The sequence below is a fragment of the Elephantulus edwardii genome, unplaced genomic scaffold (genome assembly GCF_000299155.1).
Source record: "Elephantulus edwardii isolate Elephantulus edwardi_28Jun2011 unplaced genomic scaffold, EleEdw1.0 scaffold00282, whole genome shotgun sequence".
Lineage (NCBI taxonomy): Eukaryota > Metazoa > Chordata > Mammalia > Macroscelidea > Macroscelididae > Elephantulus > Elephantulus edwardii.
Genome location: NW_006400032.1, coordinates 2,016,103 through 2,026,569, shown reverse-complemented (window position 1 = coordinate 2,026,569; position 10,467 = coordinate 2,016,103). Strand labels below are relative to the sequence as shown.

At 41.1% G+C, this 10,467-nt stretch overlaps 1 protein-coding gene and 1 pseudogene across 1 annotated transcript in view; both read right to left on the bottom strand.

Moving 5' to 3' along the window:
* Positions 1-10,467, bottom strand: part of CPQ (carboxypeptidase Q) — a 500,522-nt gene that overhangs the window by 325,012 nt on the left and 165,043 nt on the right. The window lies entirely within an intron of this gene.
* On the bottom strand, positions 391-9,988 carry LOC102846219 (annotated as a pseudogene).

Genomic DNA, 10,467 nt, shown 5'->3' with positions numbered 1-10,467 from the left:
CCCATGTTCTCCGACTACTGATTCTTCTTCACTATTCCCAACTTTTGCATTCCAATCACCCATTATTATCAATGCATCTTGATTGCATGTTCGATCTATCTCTGACTGTAAATAAACAAGCTTTTTGGTTTCTGAGCCACTACATTACTGACTCTCCTAATTACAACTGCTTGCTTAGACCTCCCTCCCCCCCCACTATGATATTAATTTTCTTTTTCTAAGAGCTCATATTGCAAACATTAAGCCAAGCATGAGCTTTAATCCTATGGGCCCAGTTTCACATATTTTAGAAAGGGAAAAATCAAACTGATCCATGTGCATGGATAATAATTAATGGCTTATATTAATTACATTATAGTTTTTAAATTTCCACATCTTAGGACTTCAATGTCACAGGTTTTTGAGGCCCTTCTGGATGTCACACAGACTGTCTGCACTCTTCTTGAGTTAAGAAAACCTCATCATTCTTCAGTTTCTGGTTGATGATGCTGTTTAACCCTTGAGCATTCAGAATACATGGAAGGCTCAAGACGACTTCATTCTTAATGCCATATATTCTCCTCATCATTGTTGAAACTGGATGAATCCTGGATAGAGTTTTCAATGTGGACTCAATGAGATCAGCCACACTTAATCCAATAGCCCAGTTCGTTGTGTATCCTCTGAGCTTGATGACCTCATAGGCACTTTCAACCACCATTTTAGGTACTTCCTTCCAATTTCCACTATCATTGTCCATCTACAGGTTCAGTTCCTGGAGAGGAACTCCTGCCAATGTTCACACTACTCCACACTGACACACTTGAGTCATCATGTTCTCCCACAATCAATCATGGCAGCTGCTAGGATGACTGCCAAGTTTTTCAGCCACCAGGTAACGAAATAGAGCAGAATGCTGGTTACATCCACTCCTGATTACTCAGTGCTTGGGCCATCCACTTAGTTTCCAGGTAACATATAGAAAAACATCCACTGGGTTAGAAACCACAATTTCCATGCAGGCAGGACTGTACTTGACAATCTGAGGAATAATGAATTAGAAGACGTTGCCATTCCCCTGCACCAGATTGAGTCGACTCTCCCCATCTTGACAATAAATTCCTGTAGTTACCATCACAATCTTCTAATTGGCTGTCATGGAGTCATCTTTATCTGCTATGATTTTTGGCGTTTGAAGGAATAAGTTCCCATGTTGCAGATAGATCGGTTCTCCTTTGAGTCTGTCTTCTAAAAAATCCACAAGGGCAAGTTCATCAGCCAGATACTTTCCTAGAATGCTGATAGCACACACCACATGAGTAGAGTGATCTTATTATCTGGAACTGCTGCCTCTGCTTCCACAATTGGTGCAGGCAAGTCAGTTTTTCCTTAAGAACTGCCACTGTGCCCAGGAAAGAGATGATGCCCCAGAAGGTAGCAACCACAGTGCGATAAAGACACTTCTGCTTGCCTAGACTTTATGCACACTAAAAGTAACCAAAAAAACTCAAACTTGTCATTAAGTCAATCTCTTCTCACAGCTGACCCCACAGGATGAAGCAGAACCCTCCACAGAATTTCCTAGGCTGCAAGACCTTTGCAGAAGCACGTGGCTTCATCTTTCTCAATGAAGCAGCTAGTGGTAGATTTGAAACACTGAATTTCTGTTAAGGAGCCAAGTACTTAACCACCGCACCATGAGGACTCCTTAGTGAAAACAAATCTGAAAATTAAGTATCATACAATACACAAGGGGGGAAATAAAGCCAAAGAATTTTCAAAACAAACAATTTAGCTGGCAACTAAATCTATATCTTGGTAAGGAGAAATCCCCTCACTTCAATCCTGTCTGGGTGACCCTGACTCTTAAGCTCACCTTTAACTCTGCTGTCTTCAATGCTCTACTTTCTTCATAGGTCTATCCCTCTGGTCAAAAGGGGCACAAGCTGTACTGTGATCGCTTTCTGTGGGTTGTGCTCCTTAAGCTGCCTTTTACTTGGCTATCTTATTGTCATGACTGGCTATTCTGTCTCCATCCTAAATCACATATTCCTATGCCACGCTCCATGTAGCACCTCTCTCTATTTTGCTGTCATAACGTCAGAGAGTAGTCATGCTTGTAAGTGACCCTCTGAGAGATCAACCTGTACATGGCTGCAGTGTTGCACGGCTCAAAGAGTTAGCATTCATGGTGTGTTCCCTGGATCTCTATGGAACTCATACAGCCCAAGCTATGTCCCTAGTGTTTTGTTGCAGCAGTGACAGGCATATCTCAGAGATATTGTGGGGTTGTCATCTCATTAAAGCAAATATCATAACAAAATGAGTCACATAATTTTTTGTTTATTTTCCAAGACACATGAAAAATTATGTTTATTATGCTCTTCATCCTGGAGAGGGTTAAACCAAGCTACTCCTTCGAGGCAAGGATTCTGGGGCTTTGTCTGACATACTTTGGGTATGTTGCAAGGAGGGACCGGTCCTTGGAGAGGGACATCATGCTTGGGAGTATGGAAGGACGGCGCAAGAGGGGAAGACCCTCTATGAGTTGGATTGATTCAGTGACTGGGGTAATCGGGACGGGTGTGTCAGAGGCAGTGTGATTGGCACAGGATAGAGCAGGGTTTAGGGCTGTTGTACATAGGGTCACTATGAGTCGCAAATGACTCGATGGCACATAACAACAACAACAGTTCATTGAATGAAATCTAGTGGTATAGTGTGTTATGTGCTGTGCTCACATAAACTGAAAGACTAGTAGGTAGTGTCTACCAGCTGCCCTGAAGGAGAAAGATGGCCAGTATCCTCCCCAAAAGACCCAATAGACCCAATGGTAGATTTTCCTAGTACAATATATCTCCTGATCGCCTGACTGTTGGTACCAAGGTTGACTGTAGGTCCAATTAAGAAGGAGGCATTGGCAATTTCAGTCTTTTCTCTAGCTCTCATGATGTTACCTACCAGTTTAGTGGTAAGAACTTTTGTTTTCTTGAATTTGAGACATAATCCATATTGAAGGCTGTAATCATTTTATTATTGCAGCAAGCACTTCAAGTTTTCCTTAGCAAGCAAATTAGTATCACCTGCATTATGCAGGTTGTTGACCAGTCTTTCTCTGATCCTGATGTCCTATTCTTCTTTAGAGAGTCCATCTTTTCAAATTGTTTGCTCAGCATATAGGTTGAATAGGTATGAAGAGAGGATACAACCCTAAAGCACACTTATCTAAATTTTGAAGAGCTGTGTCCCCATGTGCTGTTCACACAACAGCCTCTTGTTCTAGGTATAGATTTTGCATGAATACAGTTGTTTTAGGATTCCTATTCTTCTCAATGCCAGCTATAATTTATGATCCACACAAAAAATACTTTTGCATAGTCAATAAAACACAAATATACAATCCCCTGCTATTATTTGCTTTCACCCAGGAACCATCTGACATTAGCAATGATATCCATGGTACCATGGCCTCTATAAACTCAAGCTTGAACTTTTGGGAGTTTTTAATGTATGATTATAGCCATTTTTAAATGATTTTCAGCAATATTTTGTTTGCAAATGATATTAATAATACACTTCAATTATTTTTACATTTTATTCAATTACTGTTCTTAGGAATGGGAACAAATATGGAACTCTTCCAGTCAGTTGGCAGCCAGCTGTTCTCCAAATTTTCTGGCATAGACTAGTGAGCATGTTCAGGGCTGCATCTGTGAGTTTAAACATTTCAATCGGTATCCCATCAATTGCTGGGGGCTTTTTGTTTTGTTTTGACAATTTGTCCAATGCAGCTTGAATTTCTTTCTTTAGTATCATTAGCTCTTGATCAAATGGAACTTTCAGAGATATTTCAGCATCAGCCAATTCTTTTTAGTATAGTGACTCTATCTTTTCTCCATTTTCTTTTAATGCTTCCTGGATCATTCAAGATTTTTCCCATATCAAAATAAATAAATAATCTTTTACAAATTCATTCTTCAGGTGATTGAACTAAGAATTCAAAGAATTAGTTGGTGCATCAAGGTCACATTCATTCAGTGATACAATCAGATCTCATGCAGGTCACATGACTCTCAACAAAGACCTTTAAACCACAGTTTAAACAACAGAAAATCCCCCAAAATATCAACAAAACAAGCAAACAAGAATATTAAAAAAATATTATGGGGGGTTTGTTTTTGTTGAGTACTATCAAGTCACTGACCCTCCAGTGGGTTTTCAGAGGCAGTAAATTATACAGAAAGAGACTGCCCATTCCGCTTCCATGGAACAGATGGTGAATTTGAACCCCATGCTTTTGAGGTTGCACTGTAACTTCTTACCAAAGAACCAAGAGAAATGGGAAATGTGAAAAAATGGTATGAGTTTCCTCAAAGTCAAATACGAAGCACTGCTTGTGCTGTCCACTGCTGTGGGTCACCATGACTTCATTCTACAGCAAAAGTAACACCATTAGCACACATCCGTGGGGTTACACTGACAGAGCAGCCAATGCTGTGAGATAAGAGCTTTAAATACAAAGGAATGATGTTAAAAAAAATTACTTCTCTAAGAACACATACTTTGGGCATCTTGGGAAGGTAGATAGTATATCAAAAGAGAGGTGAATGCTTAAAGAGATGGACGTTGTGACTGCATCAATGAGCTTAAACTCAGTGGAGATTGTGAGGATTGTGCACCATCAGGCAAGATTTTTATTTGCTACCCACGGGGTCATTATGATTTGGGATCAGCTCAAAAGCACCTAACAACAAAAAGGACACCTATTAAGAAAGTCGTCCAAGAGCAACACTGTTGGCTGCTGCAGGAAGCGGGGGCCTTTGTTAGGTGAATACAGTTTACGCTTGGTTCTGGCAGGCCGACTTAAGGAGGACCGAGCCATGCCAATCCAATATATAAATTTTAATGGAGGAGCCAGAAGGTCCCATTTATTATTTGACAGTGGCAGGAATTCTTGGCTTAAGCAGTGTCAATATTTTGCCAGCCTAGAATGGGCACCTCCTAGATCCTGCAAACATCAGCAGCTAGCTCCACCAGAAGTTACTTAGGGAGCAAATTGAAACAAAGGGAATTAGATGCTCTCATACCACATCTTCTCTCCATATGGTTTTTCTCTGCTCCAAATAGCTTCCTTTGATGAAAAGAACTTTGCCAAAGAATTGCCAGTTAAGAGTATAGGCTTTACCCAACCCTGTCTTTCCAGGGATACTTTCCCCCTTATCTTTTTTTTTTCACTTTAACTCTTCTGCATGGCGTACCTTTCACTAGCTATACTTCTGTTTTATTGCCTTCATAAACCTTTCACACATATTTTACTAATAAAAATTTTTAAGTATAGGCTTCAGAATTCAGCAAACTTGGGTTTTAATTCTGGCTTCAGCAAGAACTAGCAGTTATACAGCCACTTTTCTCCTTTGAATCTCAGTTCTCTAACTCAAAGGACCCCTGGTAGCATAGTACATAACACAAAAATGAGTCCTAGAGAAAATGCAATCAGGGTGCTCCTTGGCGGAAAGGATGGCGCAGCTTCATCTATTTGGGGAATGATTTTTAGGAGGGTTCTTGGAAAGGGACATTATGCTTGGAAAGGTAGAGGATCAGGGAACGAGAGAAAGACCTGTAATGAGATGGGTTGACATAGTGACTGTACCAATGGACTCAAGTATATCCGAGATGACGAGGATGGCAGTGTGCAGATCTGTTGTTCATGGAGCTGCAATGAATCATAGTCAGCTCGAGGGCACCTAACAACAACAACAACAACCTAAAAGTCAACAGTTTGAATCCGCCAGCGACTCGGAGGGAATAGATGGGCAGACTCTTCCCACGTGCAGCCTTAGAAGCGTGATTGAGGGTCTCTCCGAATCAGAACCAGCTTGGCAGGAATGGATTTTTTAGGTTTCTACCTCACAGGCGTCGATGAGAACAGTGAACATAAAGCACCTAGCGTGATGCCTAGAATGGGTTTAAGTATTTAGAAAATGGAGGCTATTTTTGCTATTGGTAAAAGAGAGGAGATTATGGAAGCAGAGCAGGGAGTTAAACAAATCTGATGGGTAATCTGCCTAATCAGGGAAGGAATGCCCTGGCAACGCTCTTCATTCCTAAAAGTCCCTCCTCCCCCTGTAGAGATGCTCACATTACAGTACAATTAACTTCTTCTTAAGTACTGAAGCGTTAACCATAATACCCATTTCCACCTGACATTAAACTTGTTTTTCTGAAGCCCTTTCTTGTTTCTGAACAAGGAAGTCCTAAGAACTATGTCTATTATTCTACCTTTTCCCACTATTTACCCAAAACCCAAGTCTTAGTTTAGGTTTTAATGATTTTGGAGTGAGTATAAGATAAAAAACTGGTTTCTGAACAGAACAAGGGAACAACTGCATAGTCTAAAGAAGGTGTGTGACAGGACTGTATTCTCTCTCCACACCTCTTCAACCTGTATGCTGAGCTGAGGAAATCATTAGAGAAGCTGGACTTTATGAAGAAGAATGTGGCATCAGGATCAGAGAAAGACTCATCAACAACCTGCTTTATGCAGGTGACACAACCTTTCTTTCTAAAAGTGAAGAGAAAGAACTTGAAGTGCTTGCTGTAGAAAATCAAAGACTACAGCCTCTAATATGAATTAAATCTCAATGTGAAGGAAAGAAAAAATTTAAAAAATAAGTAACAGAAGACAAAAGTCCTCACCAATGGACTGATAGACAACATCATGATAGATGGAAGAAGACTGAAATTTCAATGTTGCTTTATTACTTCAATCCACAATCAACACCCGTGGTACCAGGAGTCTGGAGATCAGAAGACACATTGCACTGGGGAAGTCAGTATTCAGGGATCTCTCTAAACTATTAAGGAGCAATGATGTCAGTTTGAAGACTAAGGTACACCTGATTCAGGCCATGGTCTTTTCAATCACTTGCCATGCATCTAGGAGCAAGACAATGAATAAAAGATAACAAAAGAATCCTTAAAGATGCTTTCAAATTGTGGTTTTGGAGAAGAGTACTAAATATCCCATGGACTTCCAGAAGAGCAGATGTGTCTTGGGAAAGGTACAGTCTTAGAGGCAACGATAATGAAGTCTCATCTCACATACTTATTTCTTGGAAAGAAACATTATGCTTGGAGGGTCAGTGAAAGAGAGGAAGACCCTCAATGAAGTAGATTGTTACAATGACTATAATAATGGTATGTCAAGGATAGCAATGATGGCACAAAATAGGACAGGGCTCAGATCTGTTGTTCATAAGGTCGTTATGAGTCATACTTGACTCAATGGCACCTAACAACAACAACATAAAACTAAAGTAGCAGAGGATAGAAAAATGGAGAGTGAGACATGGAGAAATGTCAAGCCATATGAAGGGAAGGAGCACAATGGTGACTACCGTCTCACAGTCTCACAGGACAAAGCCAGTCCTTTAGCACAAGAGTCTCACTGGACAAGTGACAAGGATAATTTATATGCTACAGTGGAGCCAAGAGGACAGGAGATGAAGAAATTTATTTAGCTGTATCTCTCCTGCTTTCTTCTTCAAATTTCACTCCACAGGGAGTTAACACCCCTTGCTTTTGGATTCTGTCATCCAACACTTACGGGCCCATTTCTTATGCCTCAAAGTTTGTTGTTTCATCCAAGTCCTGACGTGGCAGGGAGACCTAGGAACAGTGCTGGCTGGCCACACAGCACAGTGACAACAGAGGGCTTGTGCCCGGCCCCCTTAAGACAATGGCTGGATGTTTTCCTGGCCTGTGATCCCTTCCATGCTGCTAGCTCAGACGGAGCTGAGGCAGCCTAACAAATGTGTATCAGACACAGTTCGTTTCCACATTCACATATACTCTGAACTAGTCTTTTTGTCAAGGAATATTCTATAGGTGAATTTTCTACCACAAAAGCAGAACTATGTGCAACTAGCTACATTAGGAGGAGTAATGACTTGGGGATAAGACTAGGAGGGTCTGAGTGCAGCTTCAGCCACTTACAATGTGCCACTGGACACGTTACTTAATGAATGCCTTTGTGTCTCAGTTTCTTCATTATTGAATGAGTTTGGTGATTGTATATATCTCACTGGCTTGGTTTGAAAATTAAGATTAGATAGATAGATAGATAGATGGATAGATAGATAGATGATAGATAATGGATGGATGGATGGATAGAAAGAAAGATAGATAGATAGATAGATAGATAGATAGATAGATAGATAGATAGATAGATAGACAGACAGATAAATCACTCACTGACTCTGGTGGCTGAGTGGTAAGGTGTTGCTCTGACAATCTAAAGACAAATGGTAAATAGTTCAAATCCTCCAACTCCTCCACAGGAGAAAGACGGACCATCTCCTCCTGTGTGATTTACTGCCTTTGGAAAATCCACTGGAGAGTCAGCAGTAAGCTTCTGGCTTGATGATACTCAACAACATCGAAACAGATGGGGCGTTCTGGTGGCTTAGTGGTAAAGAGTTGTACTGCCAACCCAAAGACAGACAGTTCAAATTTGCCAGCCGATCTGTGGGAGAAAGATGGGCAATCTCCTCCTGTGTCATTTACTGCTTCCAGAAAAACCCGCTGAAGCATCAGGTATGAGTCAGTTCTGTATATAACAATGTATAGAGATAAAACTGACAACATACTGGACTGTCTATTGTGCAGCTATCAGAGTTTGGTGGTTCGAATCCACCAGTATCCTCCCATAATGATGCCTTGGAAACCTAACAGGGTGGGGGGTGGTCACTATGAGTCAGGATTGACTTTATGGCAGGGAGTTTTCCTTTACTAATAGATACACACAAAGAGCTTAGAATTGTACCTGGCAACTAATGTGAGACAAATAATAGGTATCTGCAGTTTCAGACATCTGGGCGACAATCAGACATCTAATTTCCTCAGCTCTCTGCCTTGGGTCCCATCTCCCTCTTCCTGATGACTTTTCTAAACCTAACTCAGTCTCCACTTCTTTGCCTTAATTGACCTTCCTTCTTCCACACCCTGGATATTTGGTCTTGTGATGTATATTCATTACCAGAACTTTCTTTTTCTTCCCAGCCTTTCAGTCTCAGTCTGCTCTGTCCTATTACTGCCAAATACTTGAGATGACAAGTATGAATTTTTTGACATGTTTTGTTAGACACTGTAAGTACGACCAGGACAATCTCATGCAGGTCTTGGGACTCAAAAGCTCTCCCAAAGTAAATATAAATGCTAATTGGCTGTCTGACTGCATCTCTAAATATCTTGAAGAAAGCCCAGAGCTCTGCCACTTGGCACCCTAAAGATGAGCTCATTAGTAAACTGCCAATGGAAAGCTGTGGCTGTGACAGGACAGAGATCATTGTGACTAACCATTTCAGGTCTGACTCACTGGGTCTAATTCACACATAAGGGGCAGCAGTTCCTAGAAAAGATATGATGCTAGAACAGTGCCATAAAATTTTCTCCCTCCCAAATCTCTCATTCTTTGTCCCAAGTCAGCAATGACCTGTTGTGTGGGTTAACGGAGTCAATTTTTTTGGATGTTGATTATGCAGAGGACACAGAGCAGCTAAATCAAAGACAGGCAAGGACCTCAGACAGATCACTGGAAAAATACATGGTAGGAAATATTCAATATCGCTAGCAAAGAACAGGCAGTGTGTACACATTTTCTGCAGTGGTTTCTGCAGTTTCTCTTTGTGCTGTGTTACTGTTGGTAATCCAGGTAGCCAAGACGAGTGATTTATTCATGAGTGCACATCACTGCTTCCCTACTTACATCTCAAAAGAAAGTCCATCACTTAGGATCAGAGAAGAAATACTTGGCTCCATGGACTTGTTAGGAAAGAAGCAGTCCAATGGCTTCTGTCCTTCCTAAAACATATATTCTCTTGAAGAGATCATTTTTAGAAACACATATTATTGTGGGTATTTACCTACCTCTGCTCCCTCTGGCACCCTTCCTCACATTTTCTGAACTTGCTTTTTCACGCCCACCATTGCTGAAGCAACACGTGTGCATGGGGGTTACCTGACAGGACTTGGCCTCAGCTGCAGCAGATTTTTCTTCTCCCCCAGAATTTCTCTGCCTCTGGCCCTGTGATCTCAATAGGTACCAACCCAGCTGTTCCTACTGAGGAACACCTCAGACACAATATTTGACTAGTGGAAACTGGAAGCTAACAGATAAACAGTTTCTCCTTTCATCCTTTGGGGCACAATTCTACATCACCTCTCACTGTTACCCCAAAGGGGAACTATCTCCAGTTGCCCACAGTCGAAAGTAGTTGAGCCATGAACTCCTGAACTGATGGTTTGGGGTTTTTTTTTCTTCTCTAAGTTCCCCATTCTTGATCCTTGGAATAATTCTTAAAAATTAAATTCTCCTATGAGTCCAATAAGAGCTGTATAATAAAGAGGTCTGGGACAGAGTTGGAGGGACTGTATAACAATGAAAGAACTTTTTTCCCCCAAAGAAAAAAGCGATGGGATGGGGAGAAG